Genomic DNA, 22,486 nt, shown 5'->3' with positions numbered 1-22,486 from the left:
AGAGTCGTGCTTCGGGGGTACGCCAACGGGAGGAGGCTTGCTTCGGGGGCACGCCAACGGGAAGAGGCTTGCTTCGGGGGCACGCCAACGGGAAGAGGCGTGCTTCGGGGGCACGCCAACGGGAAGAGGCGTGTTTCGGGGGCACGCCAACGGAATGAGGCGTGCTTCGCTGGCACGCCTACGGGAAGAGGCGTGCTTCGGGGGCACGCCTACGGGAAGAGGCGTGCTTCGGGGGCACGCCAACGGGAAGAGTCGTGCTTCGGGGGCGCGCCAACGGGAAGAGGCGTGCTTCGGGGGCAAGGCAACGGGAAAAGGCGTGCTTCGGGGGCACGCCAACGGGAAGAGTCGTGCTTCGGGGGCACGCCAATGGGAAGAGGCTTGCTTCGGGGGCACGCCAACGGGAAGAGGCTTGCTTCGGGGGCACGCCAACGGGAAGAGGCGTGCTTCGGGGGCACGCCAACGGGAAGAGGCGTGTTTCGGGGGCACGCCAACGGAATGAGGCGTGCTTCGCTGGCACGCCTACGGGAAGAGGCGTGCTTCGGGGGGCACGCCTACGGGAAGAGGCGTGCTTCGGGGGCACGCCAACGGGAAGAGTCGTGCTTCGGGGTCACGCCAACGGGAATCGGTGGTTGGCCCAAGGGTGCAGCCTTGTGGTAGGCCCAGGAGAGACCCAAGGGTGTGAAGCCTTATTGTAGGCCCAAGTGTGCAGCTCGGTTGTCGGCCCATGAAAGGCCTGAGGGTGGACCCTGGTGGTCGGCCCAAGAGAGGCAAACAGGCGGAATGCCAACGGAAAGAGGCATGCTTTCGGGGCCACGCCAATGGCTTTTGATTTCATACCAGTGGTTGGACTTTTTCCTGAGTATTTGCTGTTTGCATGCTAAAAAGGCCTAAGAATGCACCACATGGTTGTAAAGCAGCAATAATACTTCCCAGTGTATACAAAAAGGCCAATGAATGCATCCCACTGACAAGCACAAGTGTGGTGGTTTGCAAAAAGGCCAACGGGAAATGTTGTGCTCCAGTGGCACACTAATGGGAAACCTTTTTAGTACACAAATACATTTGTGGATAGATTGGCACCCCAAAAATTTTGCAAAATAAGATTCTTTCAGTTACGAGACTCCAGCTTTGGCCACTAGTTAAGTAGGCTGGTGCATAGCAACAGGAGTTTCTAGAGGATACCAAAAGGGGCATGTCATTAGCCACCCTGGTATGAAGGATTGGGACTGTTTGTTTATGTAGCTGACACAAATTTACTGCCTTCTCAGTTTAGTTGTGGTTTATCCAAAATGTTGTCACCATAATACATGTGAACCCATACTCGCACAGTGCCTCTTGTTGCAGGGATCAAAACGACAATAGTGCAACAAGATGTTAGCACTGAGCAGCAGGAGGTGGTTGAAGACACCGTAAGCAGTGACATAAGTCCACATCAGAGAAAACAATCCAAGAAGTATTGCAGCAGCTGAGTAAGTCTTATTGTGGTTCTTTAGACTGGGATGTATGATCAGATGAAGAGGGATGCAGTAAGAAAGGAAATATGTTTAACCTGTTAACCCCTTAACGACCGCGGGCCGTAAAATTACGTCCTAAATGACATAATCTTACTGCCCGCGGTCCTCCGGCGGCAGCATGCCGCGATCGGCACACATCTCAGCTGATTTTCACAGCTGAGATGTGTGCCTGCTAGGCACGAGCAGAATCGTTATCTGCTCGTGCCGATTAACCCCTTATAATGGCGCTGTCAATACATGACAGCGCCATTATAAGCGCAATCGCGGTAAAGTTTTACTTACCGCCGAAACCGGAAGTCACGTGACGCGATCACGTGACTCCCGATAGTTGTCATGGTAGTACAGGGTCATGTGATGACTCCTGTACTACACATGAATTGGTTTCACTTTCGCTGTGCCCGGGGCACAGCAAAAGAGAAAGGCAGCGTATCTGCTGTTTACAGCCTTCCAGCTGTGATCAGCAGATACTGCAGAGCGATCGGAATGCTGATCGCAATAGCCCCCTAGGGGGACTAGTAAAATAAAAAAAAAAGTAAAAAAATAAGTTTTAAAAAATTAAAAAAAAACAAAAAAACCTAAAAGTTCAAATCACCCCCCATTCGCCCCATTGAAAATTAAAGGGTTAAAAAAATAAAAAATATACACACATTTGGTATCGCCGCGTTCAGAAACGCCCGATCTATCAAAATATAAAATCAATTAATCTGATCAGTAAACGGCGTAGCGGCAAAAAAATTCCAAACGCCAAAACGACGTTTTTTTGTCGCCACAACTTTTGCGCAAAATGCAATAAGAGGCGATCAAAACGTAGCATCTGCGCAAAAATGGTACCGTTAAAAACGTCAGCTCGAGACGCAAAAAATAAGCCGTCATTGAGCCTAAGATCCCGAAAAATGAGAACGCTACGGGTCACGGAATATGGCGTAAAACGTGCGCCACTTTTTTCGGACAAACTTCCGATTTTTTTTTAACCCCTTATATAAAAGTAAACCTATACATGTTTGGTGTCTACGAACTCGCACTGACCTGAGGCATCACACCCACACATCAGTTTTACCATATAGTGAACACAGTGAATAAAATATCTCAAAAACCATAGTGCTATCGCACTTTTTTTGCAATTTTTCAGCATTTGGAATTTTTTTGCCATTTTCTAGTACACAATATGGTAAAACTGATGGTTTCATTTAAAAGTACAGCTCGTTCCGCAAAAAATGAGCCCTCACATGACCATATTGACTGAAAAATAAAAAAGTTACGTCTCTCAGAAAAAGAATGGCGAAAAAAAAAACGGAAAGCGAAAAATCGGCCGGTCGTGAAAGGGTTAATACTCTTGAGTGTCTCAAAGCTATGGAGGGGAAAAAGGAAAGAAAGGGGGTTTTCTACAGTGGGGAAAGCTCAGAATAGTGAGTTATTAGGAAAAGTTCTGGCGATCAGGGTTTTAAGATGTGTATGTCTGTTCATTGTCCCCCCAGATTTAAAGTCAGCAAATGAGATTATCAAACTATGAAACTTGGGGTTGCCAATAATTTTGGAGGAAAAATTATTGATTCAAGTACCGTATTTTTCGGACTATAAGACGCACCGGACTATAAGACGCACCCTGGTTTTAGAGGAGGAAAATAGGAAAATAAAACTTTAAGCAAAAAAATGTGGTCATGACACACTGTTATGGGGCGAGGATCTACTGCTGACACTGTTATGGGGGTAATGTCTCCAAATTCTCTACTAAGGTACCCCATCCTGGTAATGATCCTCCTGCCTTGTATATGATCCTGCTATAAACCCCCATCCTGCTCATATACCCCCATCCTGCTCATATACCCCTATCCTGCTCATATACCAGCGTCCTGCTCATCTACTATCCTGCTCATATACTCCCATCCTGCTCATATACTCCCATCCTGTTCATATACCCCCATCCTATTGATATACCCCCCATCCATCCTGCTCATATACTCCCATCCTGTTCATTTACCCCCATCCTGTTCATTTACCCTCATCCTGTTCATATACCCCCCATCCATCCTGCTCATATACTCCCATCCTGCTATATGCCCCCATCGTGCTCATATACCATCCTGGTATATGGCCTGTATCCTATAGCACAGAGAAAAAAAAACAAACGTTTATACTCACCTTTTCCTCACTCCCTGCAGCACCGATCATCTTCCTCTCTGCGCCGCTGACCTGTGTGTGTGGAGCCGTCTCCCTGCAGCATTGCGATGTCTTCCTGTCTGTGCCGATCAGCTGATCAGCACAGATCAGCTGACCGGCACAGACAGGAAGACATCGCGTGCTGTAGGGGGACGGCTCCACACACGGGGACGGGTGAGTGTACTGATTCACTGCTCCCCGCGCTGATGATGACGCGCGGAGGGCAGTGAATACAGCTGCACATGATCACTCCAGGCTGTAATTGCCAGGGGTGATCATGCGGACCAGCTCTTTACTATGCGCGCGTCCCCGCTCGTCCTCCCGCCCACCTGTCAGCGCCGGCTTCTGCGCTGAGAGATGGGCAGGAGGATGGGCGTGCATATGTAATGAGCGGTCCCACGTGGTCACAGCAGGCTGCTACAGCCTGCTCGTGCCCCCGATGACCCGCTCCACCGCAGCACCCTCATTCCCGGCCTCAGCCCTATAGTCAGACCATAAGACGCACCCCCAACTTTCCCCCAACATTTGGGGGAAAAAAAGGGAGTCTTATGGTCCGAAAAATACGTTAAAATGGAAAGGAAAAAAGTGGGCTTGATTCAAGTCTAGCCACAGTGATGCTTCTTTAAAGGGGTTATCCGGCTTATTTTGAGTTTTTTTCATTATTACCCTATTGGGCTACATTGGGGCAGGTAAGTAGATAGAGACCACTTACCTGCCCTGCTGTCAGCCCCTCTCCCCCGGCTCAGAGTGGTCATGTGACCGCTCCTGCCGCGATTTTGCTGCTTCCGGTCATTTCATGTCAACATGGGCAGGACCATGTTGACATGCAAATCTGCCACTGCATGTTGCCGGCCTGCTGGGCGGCTACAGTGCGATGAGCCCCGAACCCCCTTCCCTGCGCCCTCCCACACATTCCCCCGCACCCCTTCCCCGCAACCTCCCCCTGCACTGCTGTGGGGTCCGTGACCTGGGGGCGGCTGCTGTGGTGTCAGCGCCAGCACCGGGCCCCCTGCTCAGTATCACACATTCAAATATACCGGCATCACAGATCACAGCTGCCGGTACATTTGAAAGCGCTGATGAGAAGGAGCGTTGCGCTTCTCATCACTGTCCCGCTGTCTGTGCTCTCTTCAGCACAACGGTGACGTCACTACTGTGCTGATATGTCCAGAGCACAGACAGCGCGCGAACGTGCAGGAGCGGCGGGGACCGAGGACGGGTGAGTATGTACTCCCTACATGTGTTGCCTATGGTGTGGGGGTCGGTGCAGAGCCCGATGTGTGTATGCTGTGCAGAGCCCGATGTGTGTATGCGGTGCAGAGCCCGATGTGTGTATGCGGTGCAGAGCCCGATGTGTGTATGCGGTGCAGAGCCCGATGTGTGTATGCGGTGCAGAGCCCGATGTGTGTATGCGGTGCAGAGCCCGATGTTTGTATGCGGTGCAGAGCCCGATGTGTGTGCGGTGCAGAGCCCGATGTGTGTATACGGTGCAAAGCCCGATGTGTGTATGCGGTGCAGAGCCCGATGTGTGTATGCGGTGCAGAGCCCGATGTGTGTATGCGGTGCAGAGCCCGATGTGTGTATGCGGTGCAGAGCCCGATGTGTGTATGCGGTGCAGAGCCTGATGTGGTGGGGGGTGCAGAGCCCCCAATGTGGGGCTGTTATTTGCAATGCTGTAGTGATAACAGGTCACGTGCTGGGCAAGAATACTGACATGGAATGTGTGCAGAGGGCGGGCAGGGGGCGAGGCTGGACACTGGGGTGGGGCTGGACAGTGAGACCGGGCGGTGCCAGCTCTGGCTGGGAGGTGTGGCACAGGAAGTGGTCAGTTTGCTGGAGCTGAATGTAAACAAGAAGCTGCAGAGAATAAAGGGATAATTCAAGAGGAACAAAAGTTAGAAAAGAAAAAATAACAATGTAGGGGTGTTTTATATGACAATACAGCACAGATTAGCTTAAGCTCAAAAATTTTTCTTATGTCGGATAACCCCTTTAAAGAAGGGTTGTAATGGTGGCAATTAGAAATATGCAGTTTTTGTTAGGTTTCTACTACTACAAAATCCCAGGTATCTTTAGCTGCACCACAACCAATGTGGTGTACTTAATTATATATAAAAAATGTCCAACTGGGGCATTGTATGTAGGGGAGACAAGACAACAGCTCAGAACAAGGATGAATTCTCATCACCACACAATTAAAGAAAAAAGGATGGATCTACCTGTGGCAAAACATTTTTGTAACTCAGAGCACAGCATCATGGACATGAAATTGCTGGTATTGAAAGGAAATTTCAAATTCCAGAGATCTGAGTAGTCTTAAAAGCTTGATGTTATTACCATCTTTTCAGTTAGCCATTAAAAGGTATCAACCTTTTAAACAATTTTTTCTCTCTACTAGTTAACACAGTACAAAGATATGTTTCCTAAACTTTGCACGTTGAGTCCAATGAAGATGGTCTTCAGGCAACTGAAGTTAAAGGGAACCTGTCATCAGAAATTTTGCACTAAACCTAAAAGATTCCCCCTCTGCAGCTCCTGCGCTGCATTCTAGCAATGTTCCTGTTATTATTGTGCCCCCTTTCTGACCAAAATAAAGACTTTATAAATTGGTACCTTTTTTGTATTCAGATCTTGATAATGGTACACGGGGGCGGGCTCTCTGGTGTCCGTTAGTCTGCCTCCTGTCGCTTTAGGCCGTCCCCCATCGCGCAATTTCAAAGAGGTGACGTGAGGTAAGCTTGCCAGCGCTTGCGCAGAACGGTGGAGGCAGCGGTGAAAGCGCGAGCACGAGATTATGGGCGGGTACTTGCTGATGAAAATCACAGCGCCGCCCATAATCTCGCGCATGCGCAACACGTCACGAGCAGTCACACTGTGCACATTGCACAGTCCCGCGAGAGTGGCACGGCACATGTGCGAGATTATGGGCGGCGCTGTGATTTTCATCAGCAAGTACCCGCCCATAATCTCGTGCTCGCGCTTTCACCGCCGCCTCCACCGTTCTGCGCAAGCGCTGGCCAGCTTACCTCACGTCACCTCTTTGAAATTGCGCGATGGGGGACGGCCTAAAGGGACAAGAGGCAGACTAACGGACACCAGAGAGCCCGCCCCGTGTACCATTATCAAGATCTGAATACAAAAAGGTACCACTTTATAAAGTCTTTATTTTGGTCAGAAAGGGGGCACAAGAACAGCAGGAACATTGCTAGAATGCAGCGCAGGAGCTGCAGAGGGGGAATCTTTTAGGTTTAGTGCAAAATTTCTGATGACAGGTTCCCTTTAAGCAGAGTTAGGGGTGAAGAAAACTTGAACAAATGAGGGTTATACATTTTTCAATAGAGAATTTTGCAGTATGAGTAAAATTAATGCACTAATTTATCCATGGATGCCTCGTTCAGTGGGTTTTGATACTTTTTTTTTGAAGAGAGATAGTTGGAGAAAAAGGGGCAACAGTAGAAATTTATTCTGGTAGAATTATTCCAAATTGTACTGGCAGTTGAGCTTTGGAAAGAGAAACTGGAAAATAGTTGGGTGTTTTTTGGATAGAGAACCAAACCAAAATATAAATGTCTTAGAGGTATGAAAAAGTGACTGATTTATTAGATCCTCTAAAATCAGAATAACTTTATTAAATATCATTAAAAGTCTGTCAATAGTCAAAACATCCAGACAAGACAGAAAACAAAGAAAGGGTGTATGATTAGCAACCTGTTACCTTTAGGCCCTGTGTACACTTGCCGGTTTTTGCCGCGAATTTCCTGCGGTTTTGCTGCATGTTTCACTGCATGTTAGGCCCGTTTCACACGTCCGTGAAAAACACTGACGTTTTTCACTGGCGTGTAAAACACGCACATGTCCCTCCGTGTGCCGTGAATCACGGCACACGTGGGTTGTCTAAGTGCAATCCGGGCTCCGTTCTCCGTGGCCCGTGATTCCACTTAGAGATTAACTCACCTGTGCGCGCTCCCGCTCTCCATGGTGCTGATCGCTCCCGCGGTGCAGCATCCGGCCAGCGCTGACCCCCGCAGCAGCTGCTTCCGGGTCGGCTGTGTCGTGCAGCATGAATATGCGCGACAGTAATCAGCCGGCTCAGAAGCAGCAGGGAGAACAGGCTGCAGAGGACATCGCTGGACGCCGGGTGAGTAAAAATGATTTCTTCGGCGCTCCATTGGGAGACCCAGACGATTGGGTGTATAGTACTGCCTCCGGAGGCCACACAAAGCATTACACTAAAAAGTGTAAGGCCCCTCCCCTTCTGGCTATACACCCCCAGTGGGATCACTGGCTCACCAGTTTTCTGCTTTGTGCGAAGGAGGTCAGACATCCACGCATAGCTCCACTGTTTAGTCAGCAGCAGCTGCTGACTATGTCGGATGGAAGAAAAGAGGGCCCATACTAGGGCCCCCAGCATGCTCCCTTCTCACCCCACTTTTGTTGGGTGTTTGTTAAGGTTGAGGTACCCATTGCGGGTACGGAGGCTGGAGCCCACATGCTGTTTTCCTTCCCCATCCCCCTCAGGGCTCTGGGCGAAGTGGGATCTTACAGGTCTCCAGGCACTGAGACCGGGCTCCATCCACAGACCCAGAGAACCTGCTGGATATGGAGCTGAGTATCGTCAGGGACAGGCCCTGCTACATTAAGGTACTCTGTGTCCCCGGGCAAGCGCGCACACACACACCAGCATTGCTGGGAGTGTTAGTGCGCCGGGGGCAACAGCGCGGAGCGCTCGTGCTATTATTCACTACAGCTTTGCTGAGTGACTTTATGTATTGGGAACTGCCGCGCCGGCCGCTGCTGGGTGTTTTTTACATTGTGGCGCGGCTGGGACTTGTGGTGCGCCGGGGACTTCCGCGCTGGCCGTGCACATGGACGGCCGCGCTTATTACTCGAGTCCCCGGCTTTGCGGCCTAGTTTTCGTTTCGTTCCCGGCCTCCAGCCCTGCCAGTCAGGGGTGAGGCGGGACGCTGTACAGACAGTCAGCGCCGAGGGCTGGAGTCTGCTTTGCATTCTCCAGCCCCCTTCACTGGACACAGTGGGACGCCAGTTTCCCGCTCTTGTCTGGGGCACGCCCACGGCCCGCCCCTCGTCACACGAGCTGGAGAAGGACGCCGGCAGCCATTCCTGCACGCAGTCCGAGCTGGGGAACGGAGACATGCTCTGGGCAACCACCACAGGGCTCTGGCGACCACACACCCGCGTTATAGGCGGGCGGTAAGCAGCACCTGAAGTGCTGACCCCACTAAATACCGAAGTGTCCATTTGTATTTTATGCTTGTATGCTATACACTGCACTGTACGGTCGCTATCTTTGGCTATATGCCCTCCTAGATGGCGAGATAACAGCAGCAAAAAAGCAAGGGTGCTAAGGCACAGTTTTTCTAGGCTGCTTGTATTGCATGCGCTGAAGTGTTCATTTGTACTTATGCTTGTATGCTATACATTGCACTGTACGGTCGCTACTCTTGGCTATATTCTCCTAGAGGGCTGGACAGCAGCAGCAGAAAAGCATGGGTGCCAAGGCACAGGTTTTCTATGCTGCTTGTATTGCATGTGCTGAAGTGTTCATTTGTACTTATGCTTGTATGCTATACATTGCACTGTACGGTCGCTACTCTTGGCTATATTCTCCTAGAGGGCTGGACAACAGCAGCAAAAAAGCATGGGCGCCAAGGCACAGGCTTTATAGGCTGCTTGTATTGCATGTGCTGAAGTGTTCATTTGTACTTATGCTTGTATGCTATACATTGCACTGTACGGTCGCTACTCTTGGCTATATTCTCCTAGATGGCTGGACAACAGCAGCAAAAAAGCAAGGGTGCCAAGGCACAGGCTTTCTATGCTGCTTGTATTGCATGTGCTGAAGTGTTTATGCTTGTATGCTATACATTGCATAGATGGCTAGAATACAGCAGCAAAAAAGCAACACAGGCTTTCTATGCTGCTTTTCCTGCATGTGATACTGTTCCACCGGCAGGTTCCACTGACCCCCATTGTGTGCAATGCACCCCTGTAGCACTTGGTCAGCCGGGGTCTCTACTAGAGGTGGCCAAAGGAACCACCTGTGAACCCTGTCCAGGGACAGGGACGGAGTTGCAGTTTCGGCTGATAGATTGTCATGGGATAGATACTTTGCAGTCCAGACAGGCCATGGGCAATCTTGATTAATGCTCCCTGGCCACCCTCATTTGCAACATAATCAGTGCTCCGGGGGGGGTCCCAGGCATTCCAGGGTGAAGGCTCTGACACGGACGGCAGTCCCAGACAGCCTAAGCTAGCTCGCTGGGTGCGGCACTCGGCTTCATCACTGGTCAAGGTCCCAGCGGGAGGACTCTCTGTATGATGAGGCAGACGTAGCTGATCAGGGCTTTGGTCCGGACACCGCTCTCAATCCGGATACACCGGATGGTGACGCCATAGTGAATGATCTTATAGCGTCCATCAATGGAATGTTGGATATTGCTCCCTCAGCTCCCCCAGGGGAGGAGTCAGCTTTACAGCAGGAAAAACCCTTTTCTTCGGCGCTCTATTGGGAGACCCAGACGATTGGGTGTATAGCACTGCCTCCGGAGGCCACACAAAGCAATTACACTAAAAAGTGTAAGGCCCCTCCCCTTCTGGCTATACACCCCCAGTGGGATCACTGGCTCACCAGTTTTCGGCTTTGTGCGAAGGAGGTCAGACATCCACGCATAGCTCCACTGTTTGTAGTCAGCAGTAGCTGCTGGCTCTATCGGATGGAAGAAAAGAGGGCCCATATAGGGCCCCCAGCATGCTCCCTTCTCACCCGCGGTTGGTGCTTGTAAGGTTGAGGTACCTATTGCTGGTACAGAGGCTGGAGCCCACATGCTGTTTTCCTTCCACATCCCCTGGAGGGCTCTGTGGAAGTGGGATCTTGCCGGCCCCCAAGCCCTGGGGCCGGGCTCCATCCACAGACCCATAGAACCTGCTGGATTGGGAGCGGGAGTGCCGTTCAGGGACAAGGCCCTGCAACTTTCAGGTACTCTGTGTCCCCGGCAGGCACGGACACTCTCAGGGCTTGCTGAGCGTTGTAGTGCGCCGGGGACAGTGGCGCTGTACGCTGGGGGTTAGGTCACTGCAGCTTTGCTGAGTGACGTTGTGTGTTGGGAACTACTGCGCCGACCGCTCCTGGAGCGGCGGCGCAGCTGCGACTTGTGGTGCGCCGGGGGCTTTGCGCCGACCGCGCTTTTACGGCGGCGGCGCTTTTAACTTTAGCCCCCGGCTTCTGCGGCCTAGCGCCGCTTCGTTCCCGCCCCCACCCTGTCAATCAGGGTAGGGGAGAGACGCTGCTCAATGGCAGCGCCGAGGGCTGGAGCCTTATTTACATGCTCCAGCCCTCTCACTAGGCACAAGGGGAAACAGACTTCCCGCTCTTCGTCGGTGTACGCCCAGGGCCCGCCCCCCCTCTCCACAAGGACGCCGGCAGCCATTACACATGCGATCTGGCTGGGGAGAGGCAGCGGGCTCTGGGAGACCCAGACTAGAGGGATTTCTGGCGACCACACACCGCTCCTAAGCGGGCGGTAAGCTGCACAGTAGTGCTGGCCCCACTAGTGCCTCAGTGATATATTAGTGTACTTTTTTCTTGGTACCATATATATATATATAGTTGCACTGTAAGGTCGCTTCTTGGCTGGACACCCTGTACTGCTCTGAGGAGGCAGCAACATGTCATCCGCAAAACGCAAGGCTGCCAAGGCACGGGCTGTGTACACTGTTTGTACTGCATGTGGGGCTGATCTACCGGCAGGCTCCAATGATTCACATTGTGTGCAATGTTCAGTCCCAGTGGCACTTCGTCAGCCAGAGCCTATTGTGGTGGTAGCCCAGGCAGAGACGCCTGTGAACCCTGCCCCGGTGACGGGGATAGACTTTGCAGTGTTTGCTGATAAAATGTCTGAGGCTATGACAAAAATCCTGGAGACCTTGCAGGCCAGGCCAGTTCCTCAGACCATGGACACTGCTGTGGCTATGCTCTCTAGTCCCCCTCAGTTGGAACTAATCCGTACTTCAAGGGGGTCTCAAGCATCACAAGCTGAAGTCTCTGACTCAGATGACAGTCCCAGGCAGCCTAAGCGAGCTCGCTGGGAAAGACCCTCGACGTCATCACACTGCTCAGGGTCTCAGCGAGAAGAATCTCTCTGTGATGAGACTGAGGACGGTGATCAGGATTCTAATCCTGAGGCCCCTCTCAATCTGGATGCCCCTGATGGTGACGCCATGGTTAATTACCTTATATCGGCGATTAATAGGCTGTTGGATATTTCTCCCCCAGCCCCTTCTGCAGAGGAGGCAGCTGCACAGCAGGAGAAGTTCCATTTCCTGTATCCCAAGCGTAAATTAAGTGCTTTTTTGGACCACTCTGACTTCAGAGAATCAATCCAGAAGCACGACGCTCATCCAGACAAGCGTTTCTCTAAGCGTTCTAAGGATACCCGTTATCCTTTTCCCGCTGAAGTGGCCAAACGCTGGACCCAGTGCCCAAAGGTGGATCCCCAATTTCCAAGCTTGCGGCTAGATCCATAGTCGCAGTAGAGGATGGCGCTTCACTTAAAGATGCCAACGACAGACAGATGGACCTTTGGTTGAAATCTGTCTATGAAGCTATCGGCGCGTCGTTTGCTCCAGCATTCGCGGCCGTGTGGGCACTACAAGCTATTTCAGCTGGTTTAGCACAGGTGGATGCTATCATGCATCCAGCAGTGCCACAGGTGGCGTCCCCTAACCTCGCAAATGTCTGCGTTTGCGACCTATGCTATCAATGCTGTCCTAGAATCTACGAGCCGTACCTCTATGGCGGCCGCCAATTCTGTGGTTTTGCGCAGAGCCTTATGGTTAAAGGACTGGAAAGCAGATGCTGGTTCCAAAAAATGCTTAACCAGCTTGCCATTATCTAGAGACAGACTGTTTGGTGAGCCATTGGCTGAAATCATAAAACAGTCCAAGGGTAAGGACTCTTCCTTGCCACAGCCCAGAGCAAGTAAACCTCAACAGAAAAAGTGGCAGTCGAGGTTTCGGTCCTTTCGAGGCTCGGGCAAGCCCCAATTCTCCTCGTCCAAAGGGACTCAGAAAGGACAAGGGAGCTCAGATTCCTGGCGGGCTCACTCACGCCCCAGGAAAGCAAATGGAGGAACCGCTTCCAAGGCGGCTACCTCATGACTTTCGGCCTCCTCCCTCCGCATCCTCGGTCGGTGGCAGGCTCTCCCGCTTTTGCGACATTTGGCTGTCACAGGTCAAAGACCGGTGGGTAACAGACATTTTGTCTCGCGGGTACAGAATCGAGTTCAGTTCTCGGCCTCCACTTCGGTTCTTCAGAACCTCCCCACACCCCAACCGAGCAGATGCCCTGCTGCAGGCGGTGGACTCTCTAAGAGCAGAAGGAGTCGTGATCCCTGTTCCCCCTCTGGAACGGGGGCGAGGATTTTACTCCAATCTCTTTGTGGTTCCAAAAAAGGACGGCTCCTTCCGTCCTGTTCTGGACCTAAAACTGCTCAACAAGCATGTGAACGCCAGGCGGTTCCGGATGGAATCCCTCCGCTCAGTCATTGCCTCAATGTCCCAAGGAGATTTCCTAGCATCAATAGACATCAAAGATGCTTATCTCCACGTGCCGATTGCTACGGAGCACCAACGCTTTCTGCGCTTCGTGATAGGAGACGAACATCTTCAGTTCGTGGCTCTGCCATTTGGTCTGGCGACAGCCCCCCGGGTGTTCACCAAGATCATGGCAGCAGTGGTAGCAGTCTTGCACTCTCACGGACACTCTGTGATCCCTTACTTGGACGATCTACTGGTCAAGGCACCCTCTCAGGAGGCATGCCAACTCAGCCTGAATTTTGCACTGGAGACTCTCCAGGCGTTCGGGTGGATCATCAACTTCCCAAAGTCAAATCTGTCACCGACCCAATCACTAACGTATCTTGGCATGGAGTTTCATACTCTCTCAGCGATAGTGAAGCTTCCGCTGAGCAAGCAGCGGTCACTACAGACAGGGGTGCAGGCTCTCCCTCAAGGTCAGTCGCACTCCTTAAGACGCCTCATGCACTTCCTCGGGAAGATGGTGGCGGCAATAGAGGCGGTTCCGTTTGCGCAGTTTCATCTGCGTCCACTTCAATGGGACATTCTCCGCCAATGGGACGGGAAGTCGACATCCCTGGACAGGAAAGTCTCCCTTTCCCAGACGGCCAAGGACTCTCTGCAGTGGTGGCTCCTTTCCACCTCATTATCACAGGGAAGATCCTTCCTACCACCGTCCTGGGCGGTGGTCACGACAGACGCGAGTCTGTCAGGGTGGGGAGCAGTGTTTCTCCACCACAGGGCTCAGGGTACGTGGACTCAGCAGGAGTCCAGCCTTCAGATCAATGTTCTGGAAATCAGAGCAGTGTTTCTTGCCCTACTAGCCTTCCAGCAGTGGCTGGAAGGGAAGCAGATCCGAATTCAATCGGACAACTCCACAGCGGTGGCATACATCAATCACCAAGGAGGGACTCGCAGTCGGCAAGCCTTCCAGGAAGTCCGGCGCATTATGATGTGGGTGGAAGCCACGGCCTCCACCATATCCGCAGTTCACATCCCCGGCGTAGAAAACTGGGAAGCAGACTTCCTCAGTCGCCAGGGCATGGACGCAGGGGAATGGTCCCTTCACCCGGACGTGTTTCAGGAAATCTGTCGCCGATGGGGAAGGCCGGACGTCGACCTAATGGCGTCCCGGCACAACAACAAGGTCCCAACATTCATGGCACGGTCTCGCGATCAAAGAGCTCTAGCAGCAGACGCCCTAGTGCAAGATTGGTCGCAGTTCCGGCTCCCTTATGTGTTTCCACCTCTGGCACTCTTGCCCAGAGTGCTACGCAAGATCAGATCCGACTGCAGCCGCGTCATACTCGTCGCTCCAGACTGGCCGAGGAGGGCGTGGTATCCGGATCTGTGGCATCTCACGATCGGCCAACCGTGGGCACTACCAGACCGACCAGACTTACTGTCCCAAGGGCCGTTTTTCCATCGGAATTCTGCGGCCCTCAACCTGACTGCGTGGCCATTGAGTCCTGGATCCTAGCGTCTTCAGGCTTATCCCAAGGGGTCGTTGCCACCATGAGACAGGCTAGGAAGCCCACGTCTGCTAAGATCTACCACAGAACGTGGAGGATATTCTTATCCTGGTGCTCTGCTCAGAGAGTGTCTCCCTGGCCATTTGCATTACCTACCCTTCTTTCTTTCCTCCAATCTGGGTTAGAAAAAGGTTTGTCGCTCGGCTCCCTTAAAGGGCAAGTCTCGGCGCTATCCGTCTTTTTTCAGAAGCATCTAGCACGACTTTCTAAGGTGCGCACGTTCCTACAGGGGGTTTGCCATATAGTTCCCCCGTACAAGCGGCCGTTAGATCCATGGGATCTGAACAGGGTACTAGTTGCCCTCCAGAAGCCGCCCTTCGAGCCTCTGAAGGAGGTTTCACTTTCTAGACTATCACAGAAAGTGGCTTTTCTGGTAGGGGTCACGTCTCTTCGGAGAGTGTCTGAGCTAGCAGCGTTGTCTTCCAAGGCTCCCTTCCTGGTCTTCCACCAGGACAAGGTAGTGCTGCGCCCCATTCAGGAGTTTCTCCCGAAGGTGGTATCCTCTTTTCATCTTAATCAGGATATCTTTTTGCCTTCGTTTTGTCCTCATGCAGTTCATCGGTATGAGAAGGATTTACATTTGTTAGATCTGGTGAGAGCACTCAGAATCTACATTTCCCGCACAGCGCCCCTGCGCCGTTCGGATGCACTCTTTGTCCTTGTCGCTGGTAAGCGCAAGGGGTCGCAGGCTTCTAAGTCCACCCTGGCTCGATGGATCAAAGAACCAATTCTTGAAGCCTACCGTTCTGCGGGGCTTCAGGTTCCATCAGGGCTAAAGGCCCATTCTACCAGAGCCGTGGGTGCGTCCTGGGCATTGCGACACCAGGCTACGGCTCAACAGGTGTGCCAGGCAGCTACCTGGTCGAGTCTGCACACTTTCACCAAACATTATCAGGTGCATACCTATGCTTCGGCGGACGCCAGCCTAGGTAGAAGAGTCCTGCAGGCGGCAGTTGCCTCCCCGTAGGGGAGGGCTGTCTTGCAGCTCTAACATGAGGTATTTCTTTACCCACCCAGGGACAGCTTTTGGACGTCCCAATCGTCTGGGTCTCCCAATAGAGCGCCGAAGAAGAAGGGAATTTTGTTACTTACCGTAAATTCCTTTTCTTCTAGCTCTTATTGGGAGACCCAGCACCCGCCCTGTTGTCCTTCGGGATTTTTGGTTTGTTTGCGGGTACACATGTTGTTCATGTTGAACGGTTTTCAGTTCTCCGATGTTACTCGGAGTGAATTTGTTTAAACCAGTTATTGGCTTTCCTCCTTCTTGCTTTTGCACTAAAACTGGTGAGCCAGTGATCCCACTGGGGGTGTATAGCCAGAAGGGGAGGGGCCTTACACTTTTTAGTGTAATTGCTTTGTGTGGCCTCCGGAGGCAGTGCTATACACCCAATCGTCTGGGTCTCCCAATAAGAGCTAGAAGAAAAGGAATTTACGGTAAGTAACAAAATTCCCTTCTTTCAGTATCTCATGCGTATATTGAGTACTTTTCTGGCCACGCTGACTTCAGAGAAGCAGTTCAGAAACACCACGCTTACCAGATAAGCGTTTTCTCCAAACGTATTAAGGATACACGTTATCCCTTCCCCCTGACGTGGTAAAGCGCTGGACCCAGGGTCCAAAGGTGGATCCCCCAATCTCCAGGCTTGCGGCTAGATCCATAGTTGCAGTGGAGATGGGACGTCACTTAAAGATGCCATTGACAGACAGATGGACCTCTGGTTGAATTCTGTCTGTGAAGCTATCAGCGTGTCGGTTGCTCCGGCATTCGCAGCCGTATGGGCACTCTAAGCTTTTTCAGCTGGTCTTGCGCAGCTGGTCTTGACCACATGTACATCTGTGCCGCAGGTGGTGTCCTTAACCTCGCAATGGCTTACCCTAGTAATGCTGTCCTGGGGGGACAGTCGAGGTTTCGGTCCTTCCCAGGCTCGGGCAGGTCCCAATTGTCCTCGTCCAAAAGGGCTCAAAATGCTCAGAGGGGCTCAAATTCCGGCCGGGCTCAATCACGCCCAAGGAAGGCTGCAGGAGGAACCGCTACCAAGGCGGTCTCCTCATGACTTCAGCTCTCTCTCTCCGCATCCGCGGTTGGTGGCAGACTCTCCCGCTTGGCGACATTTAGCTGCCGCAGGTCACAGACCGGTGGGTGAGAGACATTGTGTCTCACGTGTACAGGACATTCCCCCCCCCACCGAGCCGATGCTCTTCTGCAGGCAGAAGGAGTGGTAATCCCTGTTCCTCTTCAGGAACAAGACACGGTTTTTTCCTCCAATCTGATTGGGGTGCCAAAAAAGGGTGGCTCTTTCCGTTCCGTTCTGGACCTAAAACTGCTCACCAAGCACGTGAAGGCCAGGCGGTTCCGGATGTAACCCTCCGCTCCGTCATTGCCTCAATGTCTCAAGGAGTTTTCCTAGCATCAATAGATATCAGGATGCTTATCTCCACGTGCCGATTGCTCCAGAGCACCAGCGTTTGCTACGTTTCGTTATTGAAGACGAGCATCTTCAGTGCGTAGCCCTGCCCTTCGGTCTGGCGACAGCCCTACGGGTTTTCACCAAGTTCAGGGCAGCAGTGGGAGCAGTCCTGCACTCTCAGGGTCACTCTGTGATCCTTACTGGGACGATCCACTTGTCAAGGCACCCTCTCAAGAGGCATGCCAACACAGCCTGAACGGGGCGCTGGAGACTCTCCAGAGTTTCGGGTGGATCATCAACTTTTCAAGGTTACATCGGGCACCGACCCAATCGCTGACATATCTGGGCATGGAGTTTCACACTCCCTCAGCGAGAGTGAAGCTTCCGCTGGACAAGCAGCGTTCACTACAGACGGGGGTGCAGTCTCTCCTTCAAGGCCAGTCACACCCCTTAAGACGCCTCATGCAGAGGCAGTCACTTTCGCGCAGTTTCATCTGCGTCCACTTCAATGGGACATGCTTTGCCAATGGGTTGGGGAGTCGACGTCCCTAGACAGGAACGTTTCCCTTCTCAGACGGTCAAGGACTCTCTTCAGAGGAGTCCATCCTTCAGATCAATGTTCTGGAAATCTGGGCAGTGTATCTTGCCCTGCAAGCCTTCCAGCAGTGGCTGGAAGGAAAACGGATCCGAATTCAGTCGGACAATTCCACAGCGGTGGCAGACATCGCCCACCAAGGCGGAACACGCATCGCCAAGCCTACCAGGCAATCCGGCGGATTCTGACGTGGGTGGGGGACAGAGCATCCACCATATCCGCAGTTCACATCCCGGGCGTAGAAAATTGGGAAGCAGACTTCCTCAGTCGCCTGGGCATGGACGCAGGGGAATGGCCTCTGCACCCAGAATGGTGTCAGGAAATCTGTAGCAGCTGGGGGATGCCGGACGTCTACCTAATGGCGTCTCGGCACAACAACAAGGTCCCGATTTTCATGGCGCGGTCTCACGAGCAAAGAGCTCTGGCGGCAGGCGCCCTAGTTCAGATTGGTCGCAGTTCCAGCTACCCTATGTGTTTCCACCTCTGGCACTGTTGCCCAGAGTGCTACGCAAGCTCAGCTCCGCTTGCCGCCGCGCCATCCTCTTCGTCCCAGACTGGCCGAGGAGGTCGTGGTTCCCGGATCTGTGGCATCTCACGGTCGGCCAACCGTGGGCACTCTCAGACCGGCCAGACTTACTGTCCCAAGGGCCGTTTTTTCCACTGAATTCTACGGCCCTGATCCTGACTGTATGGCCATCGAGTCCGAGATCCTAGCGTCTTCAGGATTATCTCAAGACGTCATTGCCACCATGAGACGGGCTAGGAAGCCGACGTCTGCCAAGATCTACCACAAGACGTGGAAGTTATTCTTATCTTGGTGCTCTGCTTCGGGAGTGTCTCCCTGGCCATTTGCATTGTCTCCTTTTTTCCTCCCTTCCTGCATCTGGATTGGGAAAAGGTTTGTCGCTCGGCTCCCTTAAAGGACAAGTCGCAGCGCTGTCGGTATTCTTTCAGAAGCGCCTAGTACGACTTCCTCAGGTACGCACGTTCCTGCAGGGGGGTTATCACATTGTCCCTCCGTACAAGAGGCCGTTAGACCCATGGGATCTGCACAGGGTATTAATTGCTCTCCAGGAGCCGCCCTTCGAGCCTCTGAGGGATGTTTTCACTTTCTCGACTTTCACAGAAAGTGGCCTTTCTGGTAGCGGTCACGTCTCTTCGGAGAGTGTCCGAACTAGCAGCGCGGTCATCCAAAGCTCCCTTCCTGGTGTTCACCAAGATAAGGTAGTGCTGCGTCCGATCCCAGAGTTTCTCCCTAAGGTGGTATCCCCTTTTTATCACAATCAGGATATCTCCTTACCTTCCTTTTATCCATTTCATCGATATGTAATGGCTTTGCATTGTTGGATCTGGTGTAGAGCACCCAGAATCTACATTCCCGCACGGCGCCCCTGCGCCGCTCGGATGCACTCTTTGTCCTTGTCACTGGTCAGCGCAAGGGATCGCAGGCTGCAAAATCCACCCTGGCTCGATGGATCAAGGAACCAATTCTTGAAGCCTACCGTTCTGCGGGGCTTCCGGTTCCATCAGGGCTGAAGGCCCATTCTACCAGAGCCGTGGGTGCGTCCTGGGCATTACGACACCAGGCTACGGTTCAACAGGTGTGCCAGGCAGCTACCTGGTCGAGTCTGCACACTTTCACCAAACATTATCAGGTGCATACCTATGCTTCGGCGGACGCCAGCCTAGGTAGAAGAGTCCTGCAGGCAGCAGTTGCCTCCCCGTAGGGGAGGGCTGTCTTTGCAGCTCTAACATGAGGTATTTCTTTACCCACCCAGGGACAGCTTTTGGACGTCCCAATCGTCTGGGTCTCCCAATGGAGCGCCGAAGAAGAAGGGAATTTTGTTACTTACCGTAAATTCCTTTTCTTCTAGCTCCTATTGGGAGACCCAGCACCCGCCCTGTTGTCCTTCGGGATTTTTGGTTGTTTTTCGGGTACACATGTTGTTCATGTTGAATGGTTTTCAGTTCTCCGATGTTACTTCGGAGTGAATTTGTTTAAACCAGTTATTGGCTTTCCTCCTTCTTGCTTTTGCACTAAAACTGGTGAGCCAGTGATCCCACTGGGGGTGTATAGCCAGAAGGGGAGGGGCCTTACACTTTTTAGTGTAATGCTTTGTGTGGCCTCCGGAGGCAGTACTATACACCCAATCGTCTGGGTCTCCCAATAGGAGCTAGAAGAAAAGGAATTTACGGTAAGTAACAAAATTCCCTTCTTTTATTTTAAAAGCACATTTTTTTCTGGCACGTGTTTCACGGACCACACCACTGCGTGGTCCGTGGGACATCAGTGATGCCAGAAAAAAATGGACATGTCTCCGTGCGGCAATCACGGACACGCGGGTACGCCGCACGGAGACACGTGCAGTGAAAAATCACTGATGTCTGAGCAGACCCATTCATTATAATGGGTCTGCGTATGTCAGTGATTCTGATACGTTTAAAAAAAAGCACAAACGTACCAGAATCACTGACGTGTGAAACAGGCCTTATGTTCATAACATCTCTGCAGTGATTCACCAGCAAAACCTATGGGAAAAAAAAAATGCTGTGCGCACTAGGCGGATTTTGACAGCTGCTTGTTTTGCTGCGGGATTCCCGCAGCAAAAACAGTTGCATGTCACTTCTTTTCCGCACGTCGCTTCGGAATTTCACTCCATTGACTGCAATGTAATTGTGAAATCCCGCAGGGAATAACGCAGGCAGCAAATTCTGTGCGGTTCATTGCGTTTTCCTGCGTTATTCCCTCCGGTATTTCGCGTTTTCGGGACATAATGTTCATCGCTGCCCTGCGGTTTGCAGGGAAGTGATGTCTTTATGACAGGAAGAGGAAGCGGAGCAGAGCATAAACACACAGAGATCACAGACATAGAATACCACACAGATCGCACTCACACACAGACACAGACATATAGAATACACATGCAAATCAAACGGACATATAGAAAAAAAAACACATGTGCTCCGCTGTATTTTTACCTTCCAGCCGAGTTAAACACACAGCAGCGGCCCGGTATTCTCAGGCTGGGGAGGGGCAGGGTTAATACCCCCCCCGCCCACCTCCCGCAGCCGAGAATATCAGCTGCAGCTGCCCCGGGACTGTCGCATCCATTATGCGGCAGTCCCGGAGTGTCCCCGGCTCTTCCAGATGCCGTGATGCGGTGGCTATCCAGGTAATAATGAGTTAAATGACAGCGGATCGCTGCCATTTAAGTCCAGGCTTGATCATGGCAGCGTCTATGTGACAGCTGACATGATCAACCCGTAAGTAAAGTGAATCTGTTACACCGAAGTGTGTGAGTGACACACCGAAAAATCCTTTATTTTAAATAAAACACAAAAAGCCCCTGGTCCACCATTTTATTAACCCCCCCGAAACACACAGCTCCGGCGTAATCCACGTCCTCCGATGCTTGCATCCTGCCGCGACTGACACACAGCTGAATGCAGCCTCGCAACGAGACAGACTGCAGAGAGGTAATTATAGGGAATTTCCCACGGCCGGTAATGTGAACACATTACCGCTCGGGAGAAATGCAGTGATCTATCTATCCTATCTATATCTATCCCTCTATCTATCTATCTATCTATCTATCTATCTATCTACTATCTATCTCAGAAGGAACTTCTTTTTTTTTTCTTCAATGTGGTTTATTGCATTGAATGCATTAAAACAGATGTACCAACCTGCACGTGGAAAAAACGTGGCAATACCGTGAACAATACCACGGTAAAACCGCAGCAAACCGCATGCAGTTTTCAGGTGCGGTTTGCCGCGGTTTTTTTTACCGCGGGTGCGGTAATCTTTGAGACCCTGCAGAATTTTCTTAAAGGGGTGGTTCACCCATTTTTTTTATTTTCTGTCGAAGTTCTACTTACAATTCTAGGTATTTTCTCCATTGGCTTGTGTTTCCAGTTCTGGCACTGAGTGGCGCTATGCTGCACGCTCAGTGCCTGTCACATGACCCCCTGGAGCTGTGGCCGCCAGCATCCTCTGACGTCCCGGCATTTCCGGGCTCTCAAACAAGACGGGTACGTCACAGGATGCCGGCGCCACTCAGATTGAGTGACAGGGCTGTGGGCGGTGACTACCGCACGTCACAGCTCAGCATCGAGGGGGGGATCCGGAGGACGTCACTGTGGAGCCGGCTAGCGTCCTGCAGATGGTGAGACACGGGGCGCCAGTGTGCAGTACAGGGGGGGTTCTTCAGCTGAATCCCCCCCTGCATGTAAGTATGTGCTCACACTGTCCACCCGCCCGCTCTGCTGCGATGTCAGGAGAGCGGCCGGTGTCGGGCAGTGTGATCATCTGCTCCTCCCAGCAGCAAGACACTGACAGGCATGTCACCGCTGTGCTCTGCCATCTGTCCTGCTGCATGGGACCAACTGTCTGCACTCTGTCACCTGCACCACAAGTCACAGAGTGGAGACAGTTGGTGACAGAGCACCTCTGCCCCCCCCTCTTCTTTCCCCACTCTCTTCTCTCCCCCCCACTCTTCTCCCCCCCCTCTCTCTCTTCTCCCCCCCCCTCTCTCTCTTCTCCCCCCCTCTCTTCTCCCCCCTCTCTCTCTCTTCTCCCCCCCTCTCTCTCTCTCTTCTCCCCCCCTCTCTCTCTCTCTTCTCCCCTCTCTCTCTCTTCTCCCCCCCTCTCTCTCTTCCCCCCCTCTCTCTCCCCCCCCTCTCTCT

The 22,486-nt window shown here is 52.2% G+C and overlaps 1 long non-coding RNA gene across 1 annotated transcript in view; it reads left to right on the top strand.

Annotated features, from left to right (window-relative positions):
- The first annotated feature begins 761 nt into the window (after nt 1-761).
- The window catches only part of LOC142301362 (uncharacterized), a 182,694-nt gene continuing 160,969 nt past the window's right edge, over nt 762-22,486 (top strand). The window contains exon 1 of the long non-coding RNA XR_012752782.1: nt 762-1,469. This is a non-coding gene — a long non-coding RNA (uncharacterized LOC142301362). The remainder of the gene's footprint in view (nt 1,470-22,486) is intronic.

Source organism: Anomaloglossus baeobatrachus, chromosome 4, assembly GCF_048569485.1.
Source record: "Anomaloglossus baeobatrachus isolate aAnoBae1 chromosome 4, aAnoBae1.hap1, whole genome shotgun sequence".
In the NCBI taxonomy this organism is placed as follows: Eukaryota; Metazoa; Chordata; class Amphibia; order Anura; family Aromobatidae; genus Anomaloglossus; species Anomaloglossus baeobatrachus.
Note: the sequence above shows the minus strand (reverse complement) of the source record. Positions and strands in the feature narration are given on the sequence as shown.